A 21315-nucleotide genomic window follows, 5' to 3' on the forward strand; every position below is an offset into this window, starting at 1 on the left:
CATATAATATTTGTATGACCCAAACCTTGCAAGTCATCAGCAGGAGCACATTTATGCAGAAACTTTTACACAGTGAGTATCTGTTAAGTCCCTGACTATCAGAGGGGTCACATTAATGCATACTTGAAGATTTTTCCTGGCTAAAAACTCGGCCTTTCTCCAGTGATGCCAAAAACTAGGTTTGTAAATGCCCCTTTTGACAAGGGAAAGCAGTCACCTTAAGAAATTGAAGGAGAAAGTTGTGGCCATAGACAAGGTCTGTAAGATTTTTACTTTTCGGTTTGCCTGCTGACAAAGTAAGCCTACATTTATTTTTAATACATATAAAAACAGTAAAATCAATCTTCCAAAACAAAAACAACAAAATAGTAATAATTTTCGTAAAAAGAGGGAGAGATGGTATGAATAGGCAAGGCAAGATTCAGGTCCCCCTGTAGTACTCCCTTCTTTGCATCCCCCTTTCTCCCTCCACAAATTGCCACAAATGGGGGGGATTTCTCATTTTGAATCATCCTGGTTTCAGCTAGTGTGAGACGAATGAGGGGAGATAACGTACATCAGAGTATTTTGGTAAGCCTGTCCTGCAAGCATTTTGAATCCTACTCATCACCAGCATCACCCCCACCCCTTACAAACACGCACACACTCTTACTGATGACCTTATTCAGAAGAAAGCTTGGTATTTTCATTAAATACATAGTATTGCTTTTTGTTCTTAATTTTACACATAGCAGTAAAGTTGTGCCTCGTAGTACAAAAGTCCTGTGTTAAGATGTGACGTCAGTCACTGTCTGTGAAATTTATATCTTGCTTGATCTGGTTTCTTCCCACCTGCCAAAAACTGCTAGTTAGTAGGCTATTCTAGCATGTCCTTTTATTCACATGTTGCAGTATTCTCACTTGTTGGATTCTCCACCTCAAGCGACATGAACATCTGGCTCCTGTGCCAAAGCTTAAGTCTGGTTGCTGTCATGTGAGTGGCATGTCACATGCAGGGCCATAAACCATGGGCCATAAATGTGACATCTGCACATCCAGACCTCAGAGCTTCTGTGCCGCAGTCGAACACCTGCTTGCTCGTTCCATTCCACGCTTCGCAAGACTATACAGATAAGTACCCCATTGGGGAATCTTAATATTTTTTTTCAGTTAGGCTTAGGTTGCTGTTGCTCTTTTATAGCTGGTGTTGTCTAGGAAGGGGAAATGTAAGTGTGGTCGGCAAATTCCACGAAAGGATTCCCATGAGCTTTGTTTTTTCTGCTTAGGCCAATCCCACAACCATACGACTTGCAGTATTTATCAGTCGTTTCTCTAAAACCTTACATTGTTGTCTGACAGCCCTTAATAGTTTGTGAAAAACTGTCTAAAGTGTTTGGCCCTAGGTATGGAGACTGAAACGGCAGTTGAGGTGGAGCTGCCTAAAAACACTAAGGTTTCAAGGCCTTCTATTGTTGTGCCTCTGGATGTTCTGCCAGCTACTGGTCTAGGGGCTAAGGGATGTCTAGCAGAACTGGCTACTTTGGCAGGTACCTCATCGGAAGCCACTCTAGAATCTCCAGTTGGCACGTTCACAGAGGTTACTGCGATGTCTGCCTCTGCTGATGTCGAAAGGGAACTTGGCTTGACCGGATGGCCGCCTACTGTTTCAGATCAGGGCTCCTCAGCCACAGGCCTGATGCCAGAATCCTAGGCCGTCTCCTTCGTACACTACTTCAAAGACAGCCCCTCTGAACAGAGAACAGAAAAGATCTGTCTACCATAACAGAAGACCAGCCAGACTGGCAAACATTTTCCCAGTCCATGGTTCAGGCCTTCATGGCCCTCAGGCCCACAGCTTCACATACTCCTGCCTTGCCTATCCTTAGCCCTAGGCCAGCCTCAGCTGCTTCCTTCCCCCTAACTTGGACTCTGGGGAAAAAGAGTCCTCTTCCGCCTTTGCTGTGCCACCCTCGCACTTTCAATTTACTGCATTGCCCTTTGGTTTATCTGCAGCACCAAGGGTCTTCACTAAGTGTCTGCCTACAGCAGTAGCCTACTGCTGAACAAAAGGCATACAGATTTACCCCCTATCTGGATGACCTACTCATCCAAGCAGAAGAGGCAAGTACTCTCGGGACACACCTGCAATTCACTATGTCCCTTCTCCCTTCTTCAAAGTCTGGGGTTTACTCTCAATCTTACAAAATCCTCCCTTATTCCATCCAAAGACCAAACCTTCTTGGGCTGCAGAATAAGGACAGACTTGAGAGCCTTCTTTCCCCCAAGACAAGGTCTTTTCTCTAAACAACTGCTTCCATGAGTTACTTTCAATAAACCACATCTCTGCCAGACAATTCCTCTGTCTTCCAGGCTTCATGGCATCTACTGTTCTGATGTTTCTCCTTGCCAGGTTGCACATGAGGAAGTTCCAGTGGTATTTGAAAAATGTCTGGTCCCAACACGGTCATCCCCCTGGAATTCCAGGTCCCCTTCCTGCCTTGCCTGAAGAAAGAGTTGAGGTGGTGGATCCAACAAATAAGCCAGAATCCAGGCTTTCCTCTGCAACCCACCATGCCAATGCAATTCCTGTACACAGATGCCTCAGATTTGGGATGGGGGGGGCCACTATGAATGGTCTCAAGGTACAGGCTTACTGAGAACCCTTCCTCCAGAGAAACATATCAACATGAGGGAAATAACTGCTCTCCTTCTAGTTTTAAAGACCTTCCTTCCTCTAATTCACCCAGGTTCCTTCTATGTTTTCACAGACCACACCCCTGTGATGTGGCACATTAACAAGCAGGGGGGGCAGATCCTACTTACCTGTGCAGGCTAGTAGCAATACAGGCATGGAAATTGGCCACCCAGTAAAATGTCACACTGCAGGCGGTCTACATCTCATCTCAGGACAGTCATCAGGCAGATGCCCTCAGCAGATCATTCTTTCAACATTACGAATGGATGTTACACAGAGATGTTTTCTTAGACATTGTCCACCAATGGGGGGCACCCCACGGATAGATCTGTTTGCCTTCCCTCAGAACAGACAACTACAGCTATTCTGCTCCAGACTCCCATCTCCACTAATGTGAAAAGTGGATGCATTTTCAATTTCTTGGAAGGGGCGATTTCTTTATGCCTTCACCCCTTCCTACTCATTCAGAAGGTCCTGCTGAAAATTTGGAAGGACAAATCAAAAATCTTGCTGGTGACCCCCTATTGGTCAAGGCAGCATTGGTTCCCCCTTCTGTCTCTTGCCAAGGGCAATCACCACAAGTTGCCTCACAAGGTGGACCTGTTCACATAACAGAAGGGATCCCTTGTTCATCCTCCTCTGAAAGCCCTCAGCCTAACCCTGTGGGTGATAAACTTCTGATCCCTTTCAGACACCTCTATTCTTAGGACATATCTGTCCTGCAGGGGGACAGGAAACCCACAACTAGGAGATCCTATTTATCAAAATGAAAAAGATTCTGCACTTGGTGTCTTCAAAGGCAACTAGACCCCTTCCAAGCAGATGTTTCCCTAGTCCTAGCCTACACGTGAGCTCCTAAAATCAGAACTTTCATACTCCTCAGTGAAAGTCTATTTGTCAGCCATCTCAGCCTGATTACCTATTGATCCCACCCCTATTAACCAGATTGGAGGTGAAACTTTTCTTTAAGGTAGTTCTTCATGTTAGACCACCAAGAAAACTTGTCCCTCCTCCATGGGACCTGAACTTTGTACTGTAGAAACATACCACTGCCCCCCTTTGAACCAGCAGCTTCTGCCACTTTAAGGATGTGCACCTGGAAGGCTGTCTTGTTAGTAACCCTTACTTCAGCTAGGAGTCTGAGCTGCAAGCACTCATGGCCACTCCACCCTACACTATCTTCCACAAAGACAGGGTAACTCTGCATAGCAATCCTTCCTTCATGCCCAAAGTGGCCAATGAACTGTCCCTTAACTAATCTATCCATTTACCCACCTTTTTCCTTTTGCCACAGAATGACTGAGAGAGACTGCTCCATTCCCTTGATGTTCACAGGCAACTGAGGTTTTATCTGGAGAAGACCAATCAGCTCTTTGTATCTTTTCACCCTAGGGCCCTGGGGAAAGCCGTATCCAAACAGACAATATCCTCCTGGATATGCACAAGTATCACCTTCTGCTGCTACTTCTATGGTATACAGTTGCCCCACTCTGTTCCATTATTCTGCAAGAGCAGTAGCTTCTTCAGGGGCCTTTCTCAAAGGCCTGGACACTGCTACTATCTTAGAAGGAGCCACATGGTCCTTTGTACATATCTTCACCAAGCATTATAAATTGGATAATATCTACAGAGCCAGGGCAGGATTTGCTGCTGCCATCCTCCATTTTTTCCTGGAGACCGATACCTCTTCCTCCACCCTTTCTCCTGCTTGAGCTGTGGTACTCTCCCACAAGTGAGAATACTAAAACATGCGAGTAGAAGGACATAGATTAGTTGTATAAAATCTGACCATAACCATAATGTCCTTTTTTTCCATGTTGCAGTATTCATCCCCCCCCCGCCCCCCCAGATGAACTTTTCCCTTTCTGGATGTCATTCTTTTTTTTCCTTAGACTATTTCCAATTGGGCAGTCAGTTCTGAGGTCTGTGCTTGTGGACGTCACATTTATGCCCCATGGTTTATGGCCCTGCGTGTGATGTCCAACACACCTTGACAGCAACCAGGCTTAAGCTTTGGCATAGGAGCTGGACGTTTGGGTCACCTGAAGCGGAGGATCCCACAAGTGAGAATACTGTAACATGGAAGAGAAGGCCATCTATGGTTATGGTAAGATTTTACGCAACTAATCTTTATTCATATATTTTGCATTTACCCTAGTACTTGTAGCTCAGAAGGGTCAGAGATGGAGCAATTCATCCAATTAACAAGTAATTACATATTTAAAAAAAAAAAAAACAAATACTAAATTCATGATATTAGCATTTATCTTTACCTCCGTGATTGCTTGCTATATATGGTCATTGCTAGAGTGCAGAATTCCCTGCAGCAGGTCCTTGCTAGTTTTGACCAGTTGTGAATTGTGTTAAACCAAGAGAAGTCCTATTCGATTCTCTTGAAAGGGAAGACTTTCATAGGTGCAGAACTGAACACAACTTGCAGAGTGGCTTTGTCTTAGAAGAATGTGCAAAGTTTGAGGGACTATTCCGTAAACTTTTTAAAATAGCCAGCGTATTAGCTGCTGTGCCCCAAAGAGTGATGAGATTTATGACTTCCTCATTTTTGATAACCAGTGCCAAAACACTTGAGTTAGATTCATTGTGTTTGAAGAAGTTGAGGAATCAAGGCACCCAGCCATATGAATAGCCTTCCGGTTATCCCTTCTTTGAAGAGAGAGTTCCTGTGTTGGCATAGATAACAGACATGACAGCAACTCATTTGGCCCATCTCAGTAAGCAAAATGACCTCCCAAACCAATGGCAGTCCTGTTAGACTTGCTGCACATTTGTAAGCTCAATAGCAGGGTAAGCATCCACTTATGAGATCTCAGTCTGTTTTGCAACATACATATCTGTTCCTCCAAGATGTTCTATTTATCACAGTGAATACCATTTCTTTGGAATTGTCTTCCCCTCCCCATAAAACAATGTACTTAACTATCCAGATGTTATCTGGATGAATGGATGGGTAACTGCAGATTCACATCTGGTGTAGCTCTCTTGTCCCTCATGGATAAGGGGCAACATGTAAATGTTCTGCTCATCTCTAGGTTATTCATACCTAAAACACAAGGGTTAAAAACTACCATGGGAATGTATGGCTAGACTTCTAAAGGTCCTAACAGATCAATAACATAGTAAGAACCTATAAACGTTTATGCTTTGGCCATGCTTTGGGGAGGTCATTGACAAATGTGAGAGTGTAGGGGCTGTGTTGTCTTACTTAGGTCAGTCAAAGATGTTGGTCAGTACCTAGCCCTGTAAGCTTTCAGACTTACTTTTAAGCCAGGGTGTAATGGCTAATACCGCATTAATGTAGTATGTCAAAAACAACCCTTTGTGGGTAATATCCTCACTGCAGACCGGTGATGCTGTTCTGGGAACTTGCTCTGCCAATTAGATTGTCTCCATCGCAAATCTTTATCTGTGGTAGAACAGCTTAGTAGACTGCCTGAGCAGAGAGAGTTCTGTCTCAGAAATGGATACCTAACTGTTTGCCATGACTGTAGAACTGTGTGGTCTCCCAGAACTGGTCTGGTTTGCATCCCACCTGTTTGGGACCACCTCATCTAAAGGCTTTCACAACAAATGCACTTTAACTCAGTCAGCTGCAGCTAGAGCCTTCTGTATACATTGTCCTTTATCCTTCATTCAAAAAGTTGCACTAAATGTAAAAAGTGAAGGACCCAGGGCAATTCTGGATGTTTTAAGACGGCCAAGAGTAGTTTCACTTTCTTGTTTGTCTCTGTATGTATTCCCTTCCGTCTGCCTGGAATTACAGGCTAGGGCATCTCAGCCTCAAGGATCTTAATCTTACAACTTGGATGATAGGTTTATTCTAAGTAGTTAGCAATTGGCCCTTACTCGGAAGTCTTCCTGTGGAGATGGGGATTGTTCCGTATGGTGCATGAAGAAAAGCATGGCACCTTTCCACGTGTGTAGTTTTGTAGCTTCCAGTGCATTGTGGATCTGTTTGATAGACCTTGGGTCTGCTTCATTAAAGTACATTTTTCTGCTTCAGAGTGTATGCCTCTATTCCCCCTCTAAGTGGCATAGTACAGTAGTTAAACCTTTTATGAATCTGGCAGCCTTCTTGACATGTCCTCTCTCAATAGTGGAGTATAAATGTTTAAGTGAAAGTCATATTGGTGCTGTTAGAGCCTTTGACTGTAGAAGTTTTGAAGTTAGTGCTTTAATTCTTGATTTCAGGGTTATAGGATCTGATGACCTTTAAAGTTTTCTGAAACAATTGTCCTTAATGCTAAAAATAGTATTTGTGTTCATTTGTCTGACTCTCTTTGAAAGAATCCAAGGCAGAAAGGATTCTGTACCTTATGACTTAAAGTGGTGTATTGAGTGTACCAAATCATTCAGGCAGTCTGATCATCTGTGTGCTTATGAAGGGAGAGCAAGACAGGTTGTAGTGAAATGGACTGTGTTTGCAAGTAGCCTGCTGATGATGTTTTGTTTTGCTAGGAGACCTACCACAATGTTGTCTAAGTGTATCAAAGCTCACAACGTAAGGTCAGCAGCTAGCACAACACCCTTTTCCTTGTGAGCTCCTAATTTATCTTTGAAGCTTTATTTTTGCCCTTGTGCACATATTGTGAAGCATTACAAACTGGATGGTGGGTCCACAGGCAAACGTAGTCTGTTTTGGCTGGTTTACATACTGTTGTTTGGCCACCCTGAATTTGGGAGCTCACAGGTTTTGCTTGATAATCTGCCAGAGATGCAGTGACATGGCAGATGTGATGTATATGGTGCATTTGTGCAATGAATGTTCACCCTGATGATAGAAACAGGACCCTTAAAGGTGTTATCAGAAGATTAACTTTCTTTCCATGCCCCAGTACATAATCTTGTAGATAGTTAATTGCATTGACATTGGAGGTCCTATTTCTGGTTAACTTTGTATATGCTGGACATTTTTTATTTTATTGACTTTGATTAGTCCAAGGCCCCATTAACAGACTTTGAGTCTGCATGGAGGAGCCTTGCATCTGCTACTTTTATATCTGTGATGGTGTTCACCATAAACTCTATTTTCCATTTACTTATTTTTTCTGATCATTTGGAAAAGAACGTTATTTGGTGTGGATTACACCTTTTTAAATATTGAGAAGCGCTGTCAGCTGCAGTTATGAAATCCATTTCCCCAACAGGCTTTTAAAGTAGCCGTGGAACATTTGCCATTGGGTTAGCTTACTACAGCTGACTAGCCTTTTGATCCTTTGGGTATCATGACATTGGCTTCACCCTCATGCATTTACTAATGATGGTCTTCATTATGTTCACAACTGCAGTAGTCTAAGCTAAATGTACTCTATCCTACATAGGATGCAACAACTGGCCAGCTTCCAAAGCTTCAGGGCACCGTCCATGCACCCAAAAACAGTAAGTCGAGCTGAGCTGACTGTCAGATTTGGGCACCAACCCTTGAGCTTTTCTGCCACCAAAAAGAATGCTCTTCTGCAGGCTTTTGGAGATTTAGTCAGCCAATGCTGTTCCATTACTGGGCAGATAGTTCCCTTTGAGGGAAAAAATTACTTCCGTTTTCTTGAAAGAAAACTTGCTTTTTCTGTAAGATATCAATTTTAGCTAGGGAAATAGTGCTATAATTGATGGTCATGTGACTTTGTTTACTTTTTTACTTTTTCACTTTTGTGGTAAAAAGTTGTTGCAACTTAAAACTATTGTATGTTCTGTGGTAAAACTGTACATTTCCATGTCTTTTTTTTTTTTTTTTCAGAACCTAAAAATTAAGGATAAAGGTTACTTCATACCTTAAATGTCCACAGACAGCTCTTACTATCTTGACAGAAACAACTTTTTCAAAACTTTCTGTTTAATTGTTCATTTCTTGTGAAGTTAAGAAAGGACATCCCAGTGTCTAAGCAGACAATTGTCTCATGTTATCGCCAAATACTGTAATTCTCACTGCAGCAAAACTATTCCAGGCAGGGTCAAAACTCATTCTAACAGGGCTATGCCTTTATCTGTGTCTGTTTGGAATGGGTTGTATTCTAGAAGTGTTCTAGAAGCACTTTGGTCCTCTTTGCCTACTTTTATAAAGCACAGAAAACTATGGACTGTTCTCCCCAGTCTCTCTCAGTATGATAAACAACCCGTATCGCTTGCGCTACTAGAGCAGTGATCATAATGAAGAACATAGTACAGTTGTAAACTTGTTATAACAGTAGATATTTGGTCACTGGTGCAGTAGCTGCTTCCTCTTTCCATTCCTCCTATTTTTAACATCTTTATTAACATACCACTTAAGACACAAGCATTCATTTACTAGAAAAAGGCAATCATATTAACATTTGATTTAATAGAAAAGAAAGCCAACCATATTAACATTTTCTCCAGTTGCAGGCATATATTAAATGTTTTCTTTCTTTATAACAAATGCCTTTCAGTTCAACAGTACAGAACTCTCAATTTGTGGCTTCCATTAAACCTCAATATTTCTTCTGAACATTATCCTGCATGTGGTGCTTCCACAAATTCCAGTTATTTCAGTGTAATTTGCTTTCGCTCCTTTATAACAATCCCTCTTTCCAGTTTTTGTCTCATACAAATGTTCAATACTTCCAATACAGCTGGTTTAGTGATTTATTTCCATTTTCTAATATTGCTCTTTTGGCATGAACAGAATTAAACTTATGGCTTTGCTAAGTCTAGGCATTTCAGATCCTGTGTCCCAGCTAGACATTTATTTCCAGTTTTTAGTAATTGCTTTTTTTTTTGGCATTAACAGAATTAAAGTTGAGGCTTTACTAAGTCTAGGCAGTTAAGATCCTGTATCCCAGCTCAAAAGAATAATTTTCTTAGCTATTTGCTCCCCAATATTTCTGGCCCAATACTGTGTAGGTGATTTTTTAAATCTGCCATCTCAATACACTCCCCAAAACTTGTTCACAGTTAATTTTCTTTCCCTTCACAACTCCAGTATTCTGTATGACCCCATATTGCTTAGGCTACTGCATTAGTGATTTGCATAGCTACTCTTATGGTAAGTTTACGTACACAAGTGCACTTTATAATTTATTTCTGCAGTACTCTGCCTTGAGATTTCTGCCTGCAGGCAGTAGTAGTATGCAGGAATACATTTTTCATTGTAGAAAAATGCTTCTTGGCTAGATGGCTTATGAAAGTAGGTAGACTGAAATTTATAGAAAATGCAGTAATTATTTTCACTGAACAAGTATAACTTTAACCAGAGGAAGTTGAGGTCAAAAGAATCACATGATGTCGCATTCTATAGTTCACACCCAAGAGCATTCTTAAGGTGATATGTGAGAGTATGACTTCAAAAAAAATGAACACACCACCTCACATGTTCAGGTAGGCGTAGACCCTTTGTCAAGTCTGTTTTTAGCTTTAGGTATATGTGTAAAACTAAAAATGAGCATACCACTTCACATGTTGTACTACTCACTGTTTGTCAAAATGCAGATTCTTAATACACTGGAAGGGAAGAATCTGCTGTTTGGATTCCCTGCTTGTGAAGTTTTTCAGAACTGAAAGCAATTTCATCTCCTTTCCAATAAAGTGACAGAAACTGCCTTTCAAAGATTTGGCCCTGTTGTCAACAGCAAGATAAAGATAAGCAAGAAAGAGAGAGAGAGAGACCATACAAAAATGTAGCACAGACCAGAGGAGGAAGGCTGGGGCTCTAAATGCCACTCAGATTGGGAGGAGCCATGCCTTTTCCATGCTGCTTCCATCCTCCTCAGCCTTACCCAAAATCTCATCAGTAACCCTTAGAAAACCCTGCCCCCCACCAAGATAGGAGACCATCTGGATTTCTTCTCACACCACTGAAAGGACATGACACAGAATGAGTGAGTGCTACAAATAGTAATACAGGTGGACGTGCTGCACTTCATTACAAAACCAAAATGTTCTGGAATTTTGCCAGTCACAAGGGAACAAAGGGGCATGCAGCTACCCTAGGTAGAGGAGCTTGTGGCTACATCTTTTTCAATCTTGTTGGCTTCTTGGCCGTAGCGCTATAAAACATTTTTTTTTTGAAGAGACTACCAGCAATGGTAGTGGAAAATACCCTGACAATGTAGTAGGAAGAGTAAGGAAAGAAAGAAGAAAGTACCAACGTTGCAAAGGTAGGAGGACTAACGAATGCAGTAAAGCCAAGAGTAAAGGAGGGAGGAGCAGTAAAATAAGTTGTTGAACTCGTTCACTCCAATGAAGATAAACTCCAGTGGACATCAGGAAGCTTCCACTAACTTCCAATGGGCAGAGCTTAAGCCTTTTGACAGAATCAATTTAGGTCCTCGCATTTCAGACAAATGTTCATATCTCTAGAACCATAAGGGTTTGAAAGAAGTATAAATGGCAAACCCTTCAGCATAAACTATTTTTATAGTGGTAATATTCTTTAGGTTCTAGGTCTTCAACTGTAAACACAGTAACCATTACATTTGTAATATTTTGTAAACAACTTAAAATATCTCAGCAACCACTCAAGTTACACACATACGGTCAGCATCATTTTATTCATTTAGGTGAGAGCTTTCATATGAGGCTAAGGAGTTATGTCTGTGTTATTTGGTTGTGGAGATATTTAGAAAAATGTGAACATTTATATCTATAAATTATTATAAAAACAGTTAATATATCTTTACTTGCACTAGACAGAGGTTAAATATTAATGCAGTTGGGCTTGCCATCATGTAAGCTTTAAGATGAAATCTTTTAAAACCTTGTACGTACCATGGTTTGGAATTATTGACGCAAATATAAACAAGCAGTATTTCATGCCTAGAGGCATCGGTAGGAGTTAACTGCAGATGCACCTAGAAGCGTCACTTGGATGTAATGGATTAAAACTGTAATAAAGAAAGTTCGAAAGAAAGGCACTCACAAAACTCAAACTAGCTTTAAAAGATTCTCAGAGAAAGGCTCTGCATCCATACGAGATGGCAGCAAATGAGATCTGAAGTATTGTGGGTGAACAAGGGCATTGTAGGTAGAGGGAGAAGCTCTAGAGTTAGATCCAAAAGTCTGTGGAATGCAACTGATTCAGATTCAAGATCAGATCTGTAATCCATATGTTGAAGAATGAAAACGGATAACAGAGCTGCATAATTGTAGTGAGTATATAACTTTAATTTTTGAGATGTGATGCTTAAAATCAGTAACTATCTAAATGAGTATTTGAAACAAACTTTCCATGGTCTGGAAAGAAAATTCCTCACCTTGGGCACAACCTTCCCGGGTATTTGTTATGATGACTCCAGAAACTGTTATGCTTTTTCCTGTAATGATTTCCTGAATGACATGTCTGGGGCCAGACCTTGGTGGACATTTCCTTTCTGGCTAGGTGTTGCAGGGAGCTGATATCTGTTTCCAGTTTGCTGAAAGAGCTGGCATATGGGGCTCTGTAGATCCCCTGAATATCCAGGGCAGCTACTGTGCTAATTTATTATACGAACATAATTTAAAAATAGTATGTTACAGACTGTGGAAGTATTTGGATGTCCACATTTAAACCAGTTTAAACCATTTTATGACATTTACTGCTGTGAAAAGAAAGACAACCCTTAGCTTCTGTTTCCTGTAAGTTAGACAAGGGTGATGGTAATGATTGACCAAATGTGAACAGATTTTTCTTTTTTCTGCCTTTAGGTTGTGACACAGATTATGATGAGGATTGTTTTTTCCATGGTTTCCCAAAAAAAGATGTCTCCTTTATAAAAATCTACAATTTTAATAAATGTTGACTTCATATAGTCAACTGGAAAACTTTAATCCCTAAACAGAGATGGTGTTGGACTCTTATGTTATAGCACCCAAAGCCTGTAACCATTTCACCTTTCATTACATCTTTCCATGATGTATTTGAGGAAGCTGCTGTAGATCAAAAGCTTATTGGGCAGTGAGTCCCCCTCCCCCAAAGTCTGTAGCATTGCTCACTTGGCCTGGTGTGCAAGGAGCTTTGCTAGATGTTTTAGGTGAAGTCTCAAGACCCAGATTGTCAACCTCCAGCCCCGCGAATGCTGGGTAAGTATGGTGGGCAATTTAATTCCTTTATAAAGTCTTAGTGTCAGCACCTGATACTCTGTCAAAGCTACAGAAAGTGCTAAACTTCTCCCTGGAAGAAATACGGTATCTAATGACAGACCGCTCCTGGATGGTTATGGTAAGAAATTATATATTTCTGCCACCTTTGCACTTAGAGCTCTAAAATTAAGCTCATATTATGACATTGCAGACACGTATCCTAAAACACATATAAGTATTCTACCACAGACAAGAACTGCAAAGTATCCATAGAACAGCTCAACCAAGCATTCAGTTTTCTAAATGGTATTAATTTTGCTTATGGTACTGCTGTCTCTGCATGTAGGACAGCTGCCATTCAGACAGTCCTAAGATGACATGCATGTGTACTCACCCTCTTGCTAAGGAAGTCAGTCAAGCTTTTGAATGCCCCCTTGGACAGAACAGTGCAGCTCTGTCCACAGGAGTATGAGATTTTCATTAATCAGGAAGAGAAAGGAAAAGTGAATACAGGCAGATGTGTGGTCCATCCTCTCCTTCTTAAGTATAGTAGGAATTACCCTAGCAAACTTGGTCCATTTTATATAAAACCAGGAAATGGCAAATAGCCCAAATGAAGCAGACCCTTCCATGAGAAAAAAATGGCAGGATAACTGAGGTAAGGCGGCAAACAAAGCTTTGTCCCTACCAAAGAGCATCTTTGACCACCACGTTTTACTGCTCCAAGAATTTTCACCAAATGAGCAGCTGCAGTAATTGCCCATTGCGTAACAAACGACATACATATTTACTAATACGTCATTGTTTTCTGCAAGTTCAGTCTTAGGAAGAGGCCATAAATGCCATATTCTTTGTTCAGCAATGCTTGGTGAAACTAGACTTCATACTGAGCCTGCAGAGGTCACATCTAAAACCTACTCAGAGAAAACATTTTCTGAGGTCACTTGTAGACATTAAACTTTCCAGTGTGTTCTTCCCACTGGAAAATGTGCTCTCATTCAAAGACATCTTTTAGAAAATTGCATAGAAATCCCAGTGGATGGGCAAACAAGTTTCAGAATGCCAAGACCCATGGCCACCATCATTCTTGTGGTTTGACAAGCCTCTGTACATATGAGAGGAATTTAGTGCTGTCAAACGGACAAGGTTAAAAAAAACAGTGCCTGTCTGTAGAACTTGTGGCTTTAAAAGCCGCCTTTTCTGCCACAACCACACTGTTTTATAAGTACCACAGAGCAAAGCATCTAACTGCTTTTTAAAAGTTGTTTTACCTTCTGCTACTGCTGTTTGCTCTCTGGCACTGTATTAGTCTCTAGCACGAGATCTGATCTTTAATGGTGCTTGGGTGCTTTAGCTTTTGTTAAACTCCTCTAATCACTTAACATTGGGTTTTGTGCTAGGAACATCCTTAAGTTTGTCTTTTGCCTGATTTCAGTGTGTAATTATTGTGGTCCTTGTACTACAAAAGACTGCAGAATAATTGATCAGCTCATTTGGAGAAAAAAAAGGTGGCTAACCATTTCACAACTGATGAGATCCAAGTTAATCTTTTGTGTTGTATTCTGCCACAAATTCCATGGCAAACATTTATGAGGCAAGGTAGTCTCATTTTACCAGGGTCTCAGCCACAACTGTAGCCTTATTAAAAGGACTGTCTACAGAAGACTTGGAAGCTGTTAGATCTTACTTAGTCCACGCCATGTCCAAGAACTACAGAATAGAAATGTCTTGAGCAGGGTTAGCTGCAGCAATCCTTAAGGGCATTTTGCCCTTTTTATCTTCAGTGATGCCACCCATCTGAAAAGTGCTGAAAGCTGTTGAGTCTTGACTGCAACAATGACTAACATGACTAACATTACAGTTACGTTAACTTGCCATAATTACAGATGTTAGACTAGTCAGTGTTGCAGTCTACTCCATCCCCTTTTAAAAAGCGTGTACCTCAGGATAGGAGTGGGAGCCGGATTCACACCTTTTCTTCCCTGCTTATTACATCAGTCTACTTGCCCCCTACATGACTAGTCTAAGGAAACTGAGATGCCGGACAGTACCATATACTGTGTCTTGCAGAATTCCTTTTTCTCAGGCATACATCTTGTATTGTAATCCAAGTAAACCTTTGCTGGAGGCAAGAAAGTCCAGAAGATGGCGAACTGTATGTCTGCTTTTATGCTGACATATGGAGACATCCAGTGGGTGGGAGACATGAGGTCTGCATAGTGAGCAAGGGGATGGACTCTAACTTTGGCTGCATGTGGGACTGTACCTGTGGCAGAGATCCCTGAAGCTGACTGCAGCTGTCAGTACACTTAAATTTGCAGTTACACTAAGTTGATACAGCTGTACTTTCTGCTACTATCGGAATCAGTGCAGTAAACTCTTAGACCGACATGGCACATAACTACCCAGATGTATTAAAACAGATTGAGGATTTAATACAAAATGTTGAAACTCACCCACTGGAATTAAAGTGGGCCTTCACATATTTAAGAACAGGTACCACTGCATCCAGCTTTGTGACATAGAGTAAAACCGTGACTTCACCCTGGATGGCCCAGGCTCAAGCTGTGTGGATGGGGAATATGCTTATATAAGGGGAAGGATTGTAGACTGTCTCTCTTGGTGATGAAATTAATCAACTCAGCCAGTTGGGGGGGTGTGGGTTAGGTTATCAGAAGTACATTGTGGATGATGCAGCTCAAGTGGTTTGGGGCTTTTTAGGCTTTTCTTTGGAGTGAAGATAGTTAGGGTTCGTCTTTAAATACAGACATCAGCAGTCTTGGAGATGAAGCCAGACCTTTAGACTGTTAGGTCAAGGATAGGCCTCATCTCTGAGCAAATAAAAAGAAAGGATGCAGAGACAGGTGTAAGATACCGTCATGCCCACCTGAATTACTGCTGCTTTTGTCCCATATATCAGAGGGCTCTTGCTATCCAGGAAATTGCTCAAGGCATGTATCAGGGGTTGGCTTGTGGTCCCACATTCAGAGATGGTGAAAATATACAGGAAAATAAACATAATTTTACAGCAGTATCAGGGAGTGTCCTTGGACACTGTATAGTTAATCTAACCATCTATTTCCCGTTGCTTCAAAATCTAGACTAGTCAGTGCCCCCTTAGACGAGGCTTTCCTTTTTACACCACAAATCCTGCATTCATGTGTCAAAATGCCAGCATACCAAGTGTTCATATTATCGGCAAAGACTCTCCCAGTCATTGCCTGTACTATCTTTGGGAGGTTTATGACAGACAACTATTCGAACCAGTCTGAAGTGGAAAAGGGAAGAAGATTTGGCATGTTCGGATCTAAAAAGATAGTCTGTATCCATTAATACAGGTAATGGCAGTAGGAGTCGTCCTTGCTACCCCATGTATGAATCAAGGCATTGCAATTGGACTCTGTCAGCATCTTAGGTCTGACCCTGTGTGGTTTTCATCCCCTCCCCTCATTCTGTCAATGATGAACTTGCTTTTTGGTTAGTGATTGTTCACTTGTTAGTCTGCCCATTTGCTTCAGTAGTTGATCAGTGATTCTGACAAGATGCACACCTACCTGACATTCTTAGAGAATGCATTTGGTGTTTTTGCACCACTTGGGCTCCAGTTGATCATCTGGAGGCTGAATTCAGTGAATCTGATCGTTGACTCATCTTGTCACTAATCAGTGGTGTTATGAACCATGGACTCTCCAAACTTTTAGGTCCTGGGTGTGGAGGTGTATCATGTCATTCTGTACCAGTTTTTGTGTCTCAAGGCCTAAACATCAAGCAGATGTTAGACCTCTGGTAAGAACTTGAGTTGTGGGTATGGGATTGCACAGTTAGGGAGTTCAATTGAAAGATTGATTCTGGTCCAGTGCAGACCTCTGTTGAGCATACTTTGCCCTGTACTGGTGTGTTTGATCAGGTACCTGTTCCTGGGGTAGTGTAATCCAAATACTGATTCTTTGGGTAAGGCCACATGCTTGTGGTGTACCTGTGCAGGACGGGATGAGTAAGTTTGTCTTCGCTGCAGGAAGAACTCTAGAACAGAATCCTTGTCCACTTTTGAGGCAAGTGTTCTTTATCTATTACACGCAGGACCTGTTGATGACCTTTTGAAGTAAACTGGTCCTAATCTCTGTGGGCAGCTTTTGAGCCCCACCATCTCCTCCACTGCTTTCTCTTCTATATCAAGTGAGCTCAAAAGGAGGGTTTCCTCTTGTTCCAAGGAAGGTCCTTAAGTATCTGAGTCTTGCCAACCTAGTACCATTTAAGTTGCTCAAGAGAGCAAAACCCACTGTCAGTTCTGCTGCAAGCCTGTCTCCAGCCTGAGACTGGCAGTTTCGGGGGGGGGGGGGGGGTGAACTGTTATTAGTTTGTTTCAACTTGGAGAACTTTCGCAAGTTATCAGTGGATTCTGGATATGGCCTCTTTTGGCCATGAGTCCTTGTTATTGGTGATATTGGGGTCAGCCTGGGCTCCAGGTGCTACCCCATGTTTGGAGAAGTGAAAGTTTTACTCATGAACCTTTCTAGTCATTAAGGAGATTAATGATTTCCCTCTTACATGAGATCTCTTGCAGAGTGCTTAGATTTATCTCTGGAAATAGATACCTTTTTGCATAGGCATTACTGACAGAGACTTCAGACTCTGTCAGAGGATGTTAGGACACAGCTCCTAAATACTCCTCATAACAAAAAACACTGCAGAACTTTTAAAGAGATTGGAGTAGAGGGAGAATGCTAAGCAGTCCTTGAAGTAGCTTTCTAACCCCATCCCAAAACTACTATTGCAGATGGGGCAAGGACAAACAGGTAAAAGATAGAGTATGTGCAAAAAGTGGTAAGTAGACCAGAAGGGAAGCTTGGGAACTTTGTGCCATACCTCACAAAGGAGACAGCACTAAGTACACCTCAGCACACCACCCACCTCCAGAGTAGGAGGCAAGTTGACCCCCTTCTTAAGGAACTTAGAAAAGGTTGCAGAAGAAAATTTGATGTTAAGTTGTCATTCTCGCCTTCTTTCTTGCTGGATGGGTTCAGAACCGACCCTTGGTTCCGACTCTGCCTATACTATAGCTCGAGAGCTATTTTTACCGGCTCGAGGCAGCCCTATATCCCACAATACCATGCGCTAACTCCCCAGATCTCGTTTGCCGCTTCACTGCGAGGTTGCCTTTTTTTACCGGCTCAGGTCAGTAAAAGAAAATTTTTTTCACTTGAGCTATTTTACCAGATAGTTTTCCTTTCTTAGGTCCCTAGCTATAGTTTTACTTATTACAGCCCTTTTGTAGCCCTTCTTCCCCTCCTTTTAGTTAATTTTATAATCGGGCCTATGGGCTTTAGCTTAGTTTCCCCCACCCCTTAGAGTGTGTGTGTGTGTGTGGGTGTTTTAGTCAGTCCCCTTAACTCCCTTCTGGGTATAAGTTGAGTGACTGTGTGGGCTGACTGTGTTTTCTGTATTTAGGACTATGTCCAAAGACGCTAAGGTCTTGGGATTCAAGAAGTGTGACTCGTGTTGTCAGAAAATGTCTCCGACAGACTGTCACACTTCTTGCGTCTACTGCTTGGGGCCTTTACACCTGCAGGACTCTTGTTCCGTCTGTCACGGATTTAGTTTGAGTCCTGCAGGAGTGTCGTAATAAGCTCATCTTGAGGGGCTTATTGAAGACAGATGACTCCCCGTCCAAGTCTGGCTCGGGGAAGTCTTCTAAAACCGCCAAACCCTCGGCTCCAGCTTTTGAGTCGAGGACTGGTGTAACTGAGATGGCTCCGACATCGGTTCCAATCGGATCCGAAGCGAGCAAGGTCGTATCCGCTCCAAAACCTGCATTGGAGCCGACTCCAGCGCGCAAGCGCTCTAGATCCCCCTCACTAGAATCCGTCCGATCGGCTCCGAGATCACCACTCCTATCTGAGCGGAGTCATAGGACTCATTCATCCAGGTCATCCAGGCTTTCCGACCACGATATTGAGAGGGTGGTCAGTAGACTCATAAAATCTCAGGCACTAGCCCAAATGCTCCAAAGCCCGTCTCACCAGACTGTGGCTCCCTCGGTACCGCCATCTATTCCTCCCCTGACTCACCATTCGAGTTTGGAGCCGGAGTTTGTCGGAACCGTAACCTTGCCCACGTCAGAGCTGATACATCCATCTTAGGCTTCGGCGTCGTTGGCTCCGACTTCTTCATTGGTTCCGTCCATGGAGAGGTCCGGGCGCTGGGACTCCATTGTCGGCTCCGAGGGGGCGAGTGGCATCGGACCCTTGTCCGACCCTGCTCTCCCTCTTGGAGCTTTGGCTCTGGTTAGTTCGGCCCCGACATCATTCTCGGAGCCTTCTCTGTCGGTGCCGGGATCGGTTCGGGTCTCTTCGGAGCCGGGACTGCCTTTGGTGCCTGATAGGGAAGCCTTCGAAGTGATGAGGAGCGTGCTGGACCCAGTGTCCACTCCAAGGTTAAGTTCTGTAGCTCCTCCCTCTACAGTGCCTGTTACAGTCTCTGGCCATTCTCCTGCATCTGACAGCAGATTTCCAAAGCGTAGGGTACCCACTTTGGGTGTCTCCTCCTCTTCCGAGGCCTCCCCTGAAGCTTCAGGGGAACCCCCTAGGAAAAAAAACGTGCAAGAGGAAGCACGTAGACTCCCCCGAGTCTGTCACGTCGGACACCGACTTGGATGAGTCGGAGGGTTCCCCGAGATCCCCCTCTGAGGATGTCTCTTTTTCAGACATCCTAGAGATCCTGAAACAGAGGAAAAATTGGTCCACTCTCAAACCCTCCGAGGACGAGTCGATTTACCTTGACGCTTTTGGATCTCGTCCTTCCACCTCCTGTTGTCTCACCCTTTCGACCCACTAATGGAAGTAGTGGCCAGAAAGGAATGGGCAGCTCCTGACTCAATGGAACCTACCCCTAGGAGGCCCTCTAAATTTATTTCTGCCCCGGAGGACAAATGCTTTCTGACCAAAGGTGTGTCAATAGATGCTATGGTGGTAGCAGCAGCCACTAAGAAGGAATTAGCTGATCCTTCTGTACCTGTTCATCCTCCTAACAAAGAGTCCAGGACCATGGACAGGTATGGTAAGCGGACATTTGCTTCAGCATCCTTCGCCATGCGGTCACTGAACTATTTGTCATTTCACCCACCTTCAGAGAGATTTGCTCAAAGAGCTGGGTGAAACCATACAGGATCCTTCTGCTGCGGGTTATCAGGACAAGATGAACTCCCAGCTGGCTACCCTGAATTCCATTGTCAACTCCTCCATGCGGCTTATCTCCTATGCAGCCGATGGAGCGAGTAGGGCCGCAGGCACAGGTGTTGCGTTGAGACGTCACGCTTGGATGCAACTATGTAACTTTGCCGATCCCTTAACGGCATCTATCACCAACACCCCCTTTGATGTTTCGGAATTGTTTGGACCTCAGGTGAAGAATACCCTCACCAGATGCGAGCAAGATGGTAAGACTCTCTCTGCCGTGGGAGTCCACTTTTCCACACCATCTAGACCTTATCCTAAGGGCCAGAAGGGTGGAAAGATGTGGTTCCGCAAACCACAGGGAGTTGCACCTGCCGCACGTGGTGAATTTCCCCCCAGAGGCAGAGGGGGGAACAGTAACAGACGCCGCCCCAGGGGCAGAGGGGGTCCACAGAACCAGGGTTCCAGGGAATCCTTCCCTGACCAACCCTTTCAGCATCCCTGAGAAGCTGCCCGTCTGTCCGCCTTCGGAGACCGTCGGGGGAAGATTATCTCTGTACCCGGAAGCCTGGCAATCCCTCTCCCAAGACAAATGGGTACAGTCTATCATATCCGAGGGTTACAAAATTCCCTTCATTTCCCCACCGGTCCAACCGCCAAGACCCCTACCAGACGTACCACCCGGACAAAGGGGTCAGGCACAGCTAGAAATAAAAAAGCGGTTAAAAAAAAAAAGTCATCCAGGCAGTCCCAGCAGATCAGCTAGGATCCGGAGTCTACTCCAGATTCTTTTTGGTACCAAAAAAGACAGGAGACTGGAGATCCATTTTGGACCTCAGCAGATTGAACAACTCTGTACAAAAGACAAAATTTCGGATGGTATCACTGCAGTCCATTCTACCCTTTTTGGGCAGAGACAACTGGATGTGCTCATTAGATCTCCAGGACGCGTGCTATCATATAAAGATACACAGGCGCTCCAGGAAGTTTCTCCACTCCGGCTGGGAGCCAGTCATTATCAATTCAGAACCCTGCCCTTTGGTCTCACCACAGCCCCCCGGGTGTTCACCAAATGCTTGGCAGTGGTCATGGCTCACCTGAGACAAAAAGGATTCCAGGTGTTTCCATATTTAGACGACTGGCTCATTTCCGCTACCACCAAGCAGCATCTGATAATGGCCAGGGATTACACTATTCAACTTTGCAACAATCTAGGTATTTCTATAAATTTTGCAAAATCCTCCTTGTCAATGTATAAACTTCATAGGCGCCGTGTTAAACACCACAGAAATGTCTGCAACATTACCACCTCAGAGAGTGACAGACATACGTTGGAATGTTCAGTTTCTGTTTCAGTCCAACAGAGTTCAAGTCAAGTTAGTGCTGAAAACGTTAGGCCTCATGGCAGCGGCGATCCTTCTCCTCCCATTAGCCCGCTTCCAC

General features: G+C 43.3%; 1 protein-coding gene across 1 annotated transcript in view; it reads left to right on the plus strand.

Moving 5' to 3' along the window:
- The window catches only part of NELFB (negative elongation factor complex member B), a 529115-nt gene that overhangs the window by 349615 nt on the left and 158185 nt on the right, over window positions 1-21315 (plus strand). The window lies entirely within an intron of this gene.

The sequence above is a fragment of the Protopterus annectens genome, chromosome 16.part0 (assembly GCF_019279795.1).
Source record: "Protopterus annectens isolate FY-2018-M chromosome 16.part0, PAN1.0, whole genome shotgun sequence".
Classification (NCBI taxonomy): domain Eukaryota; kingdom Metazoa; phylum Chordata; order Ceratodontiformes; family Protopteridae; genus Protopterus; species Protopterus annectens.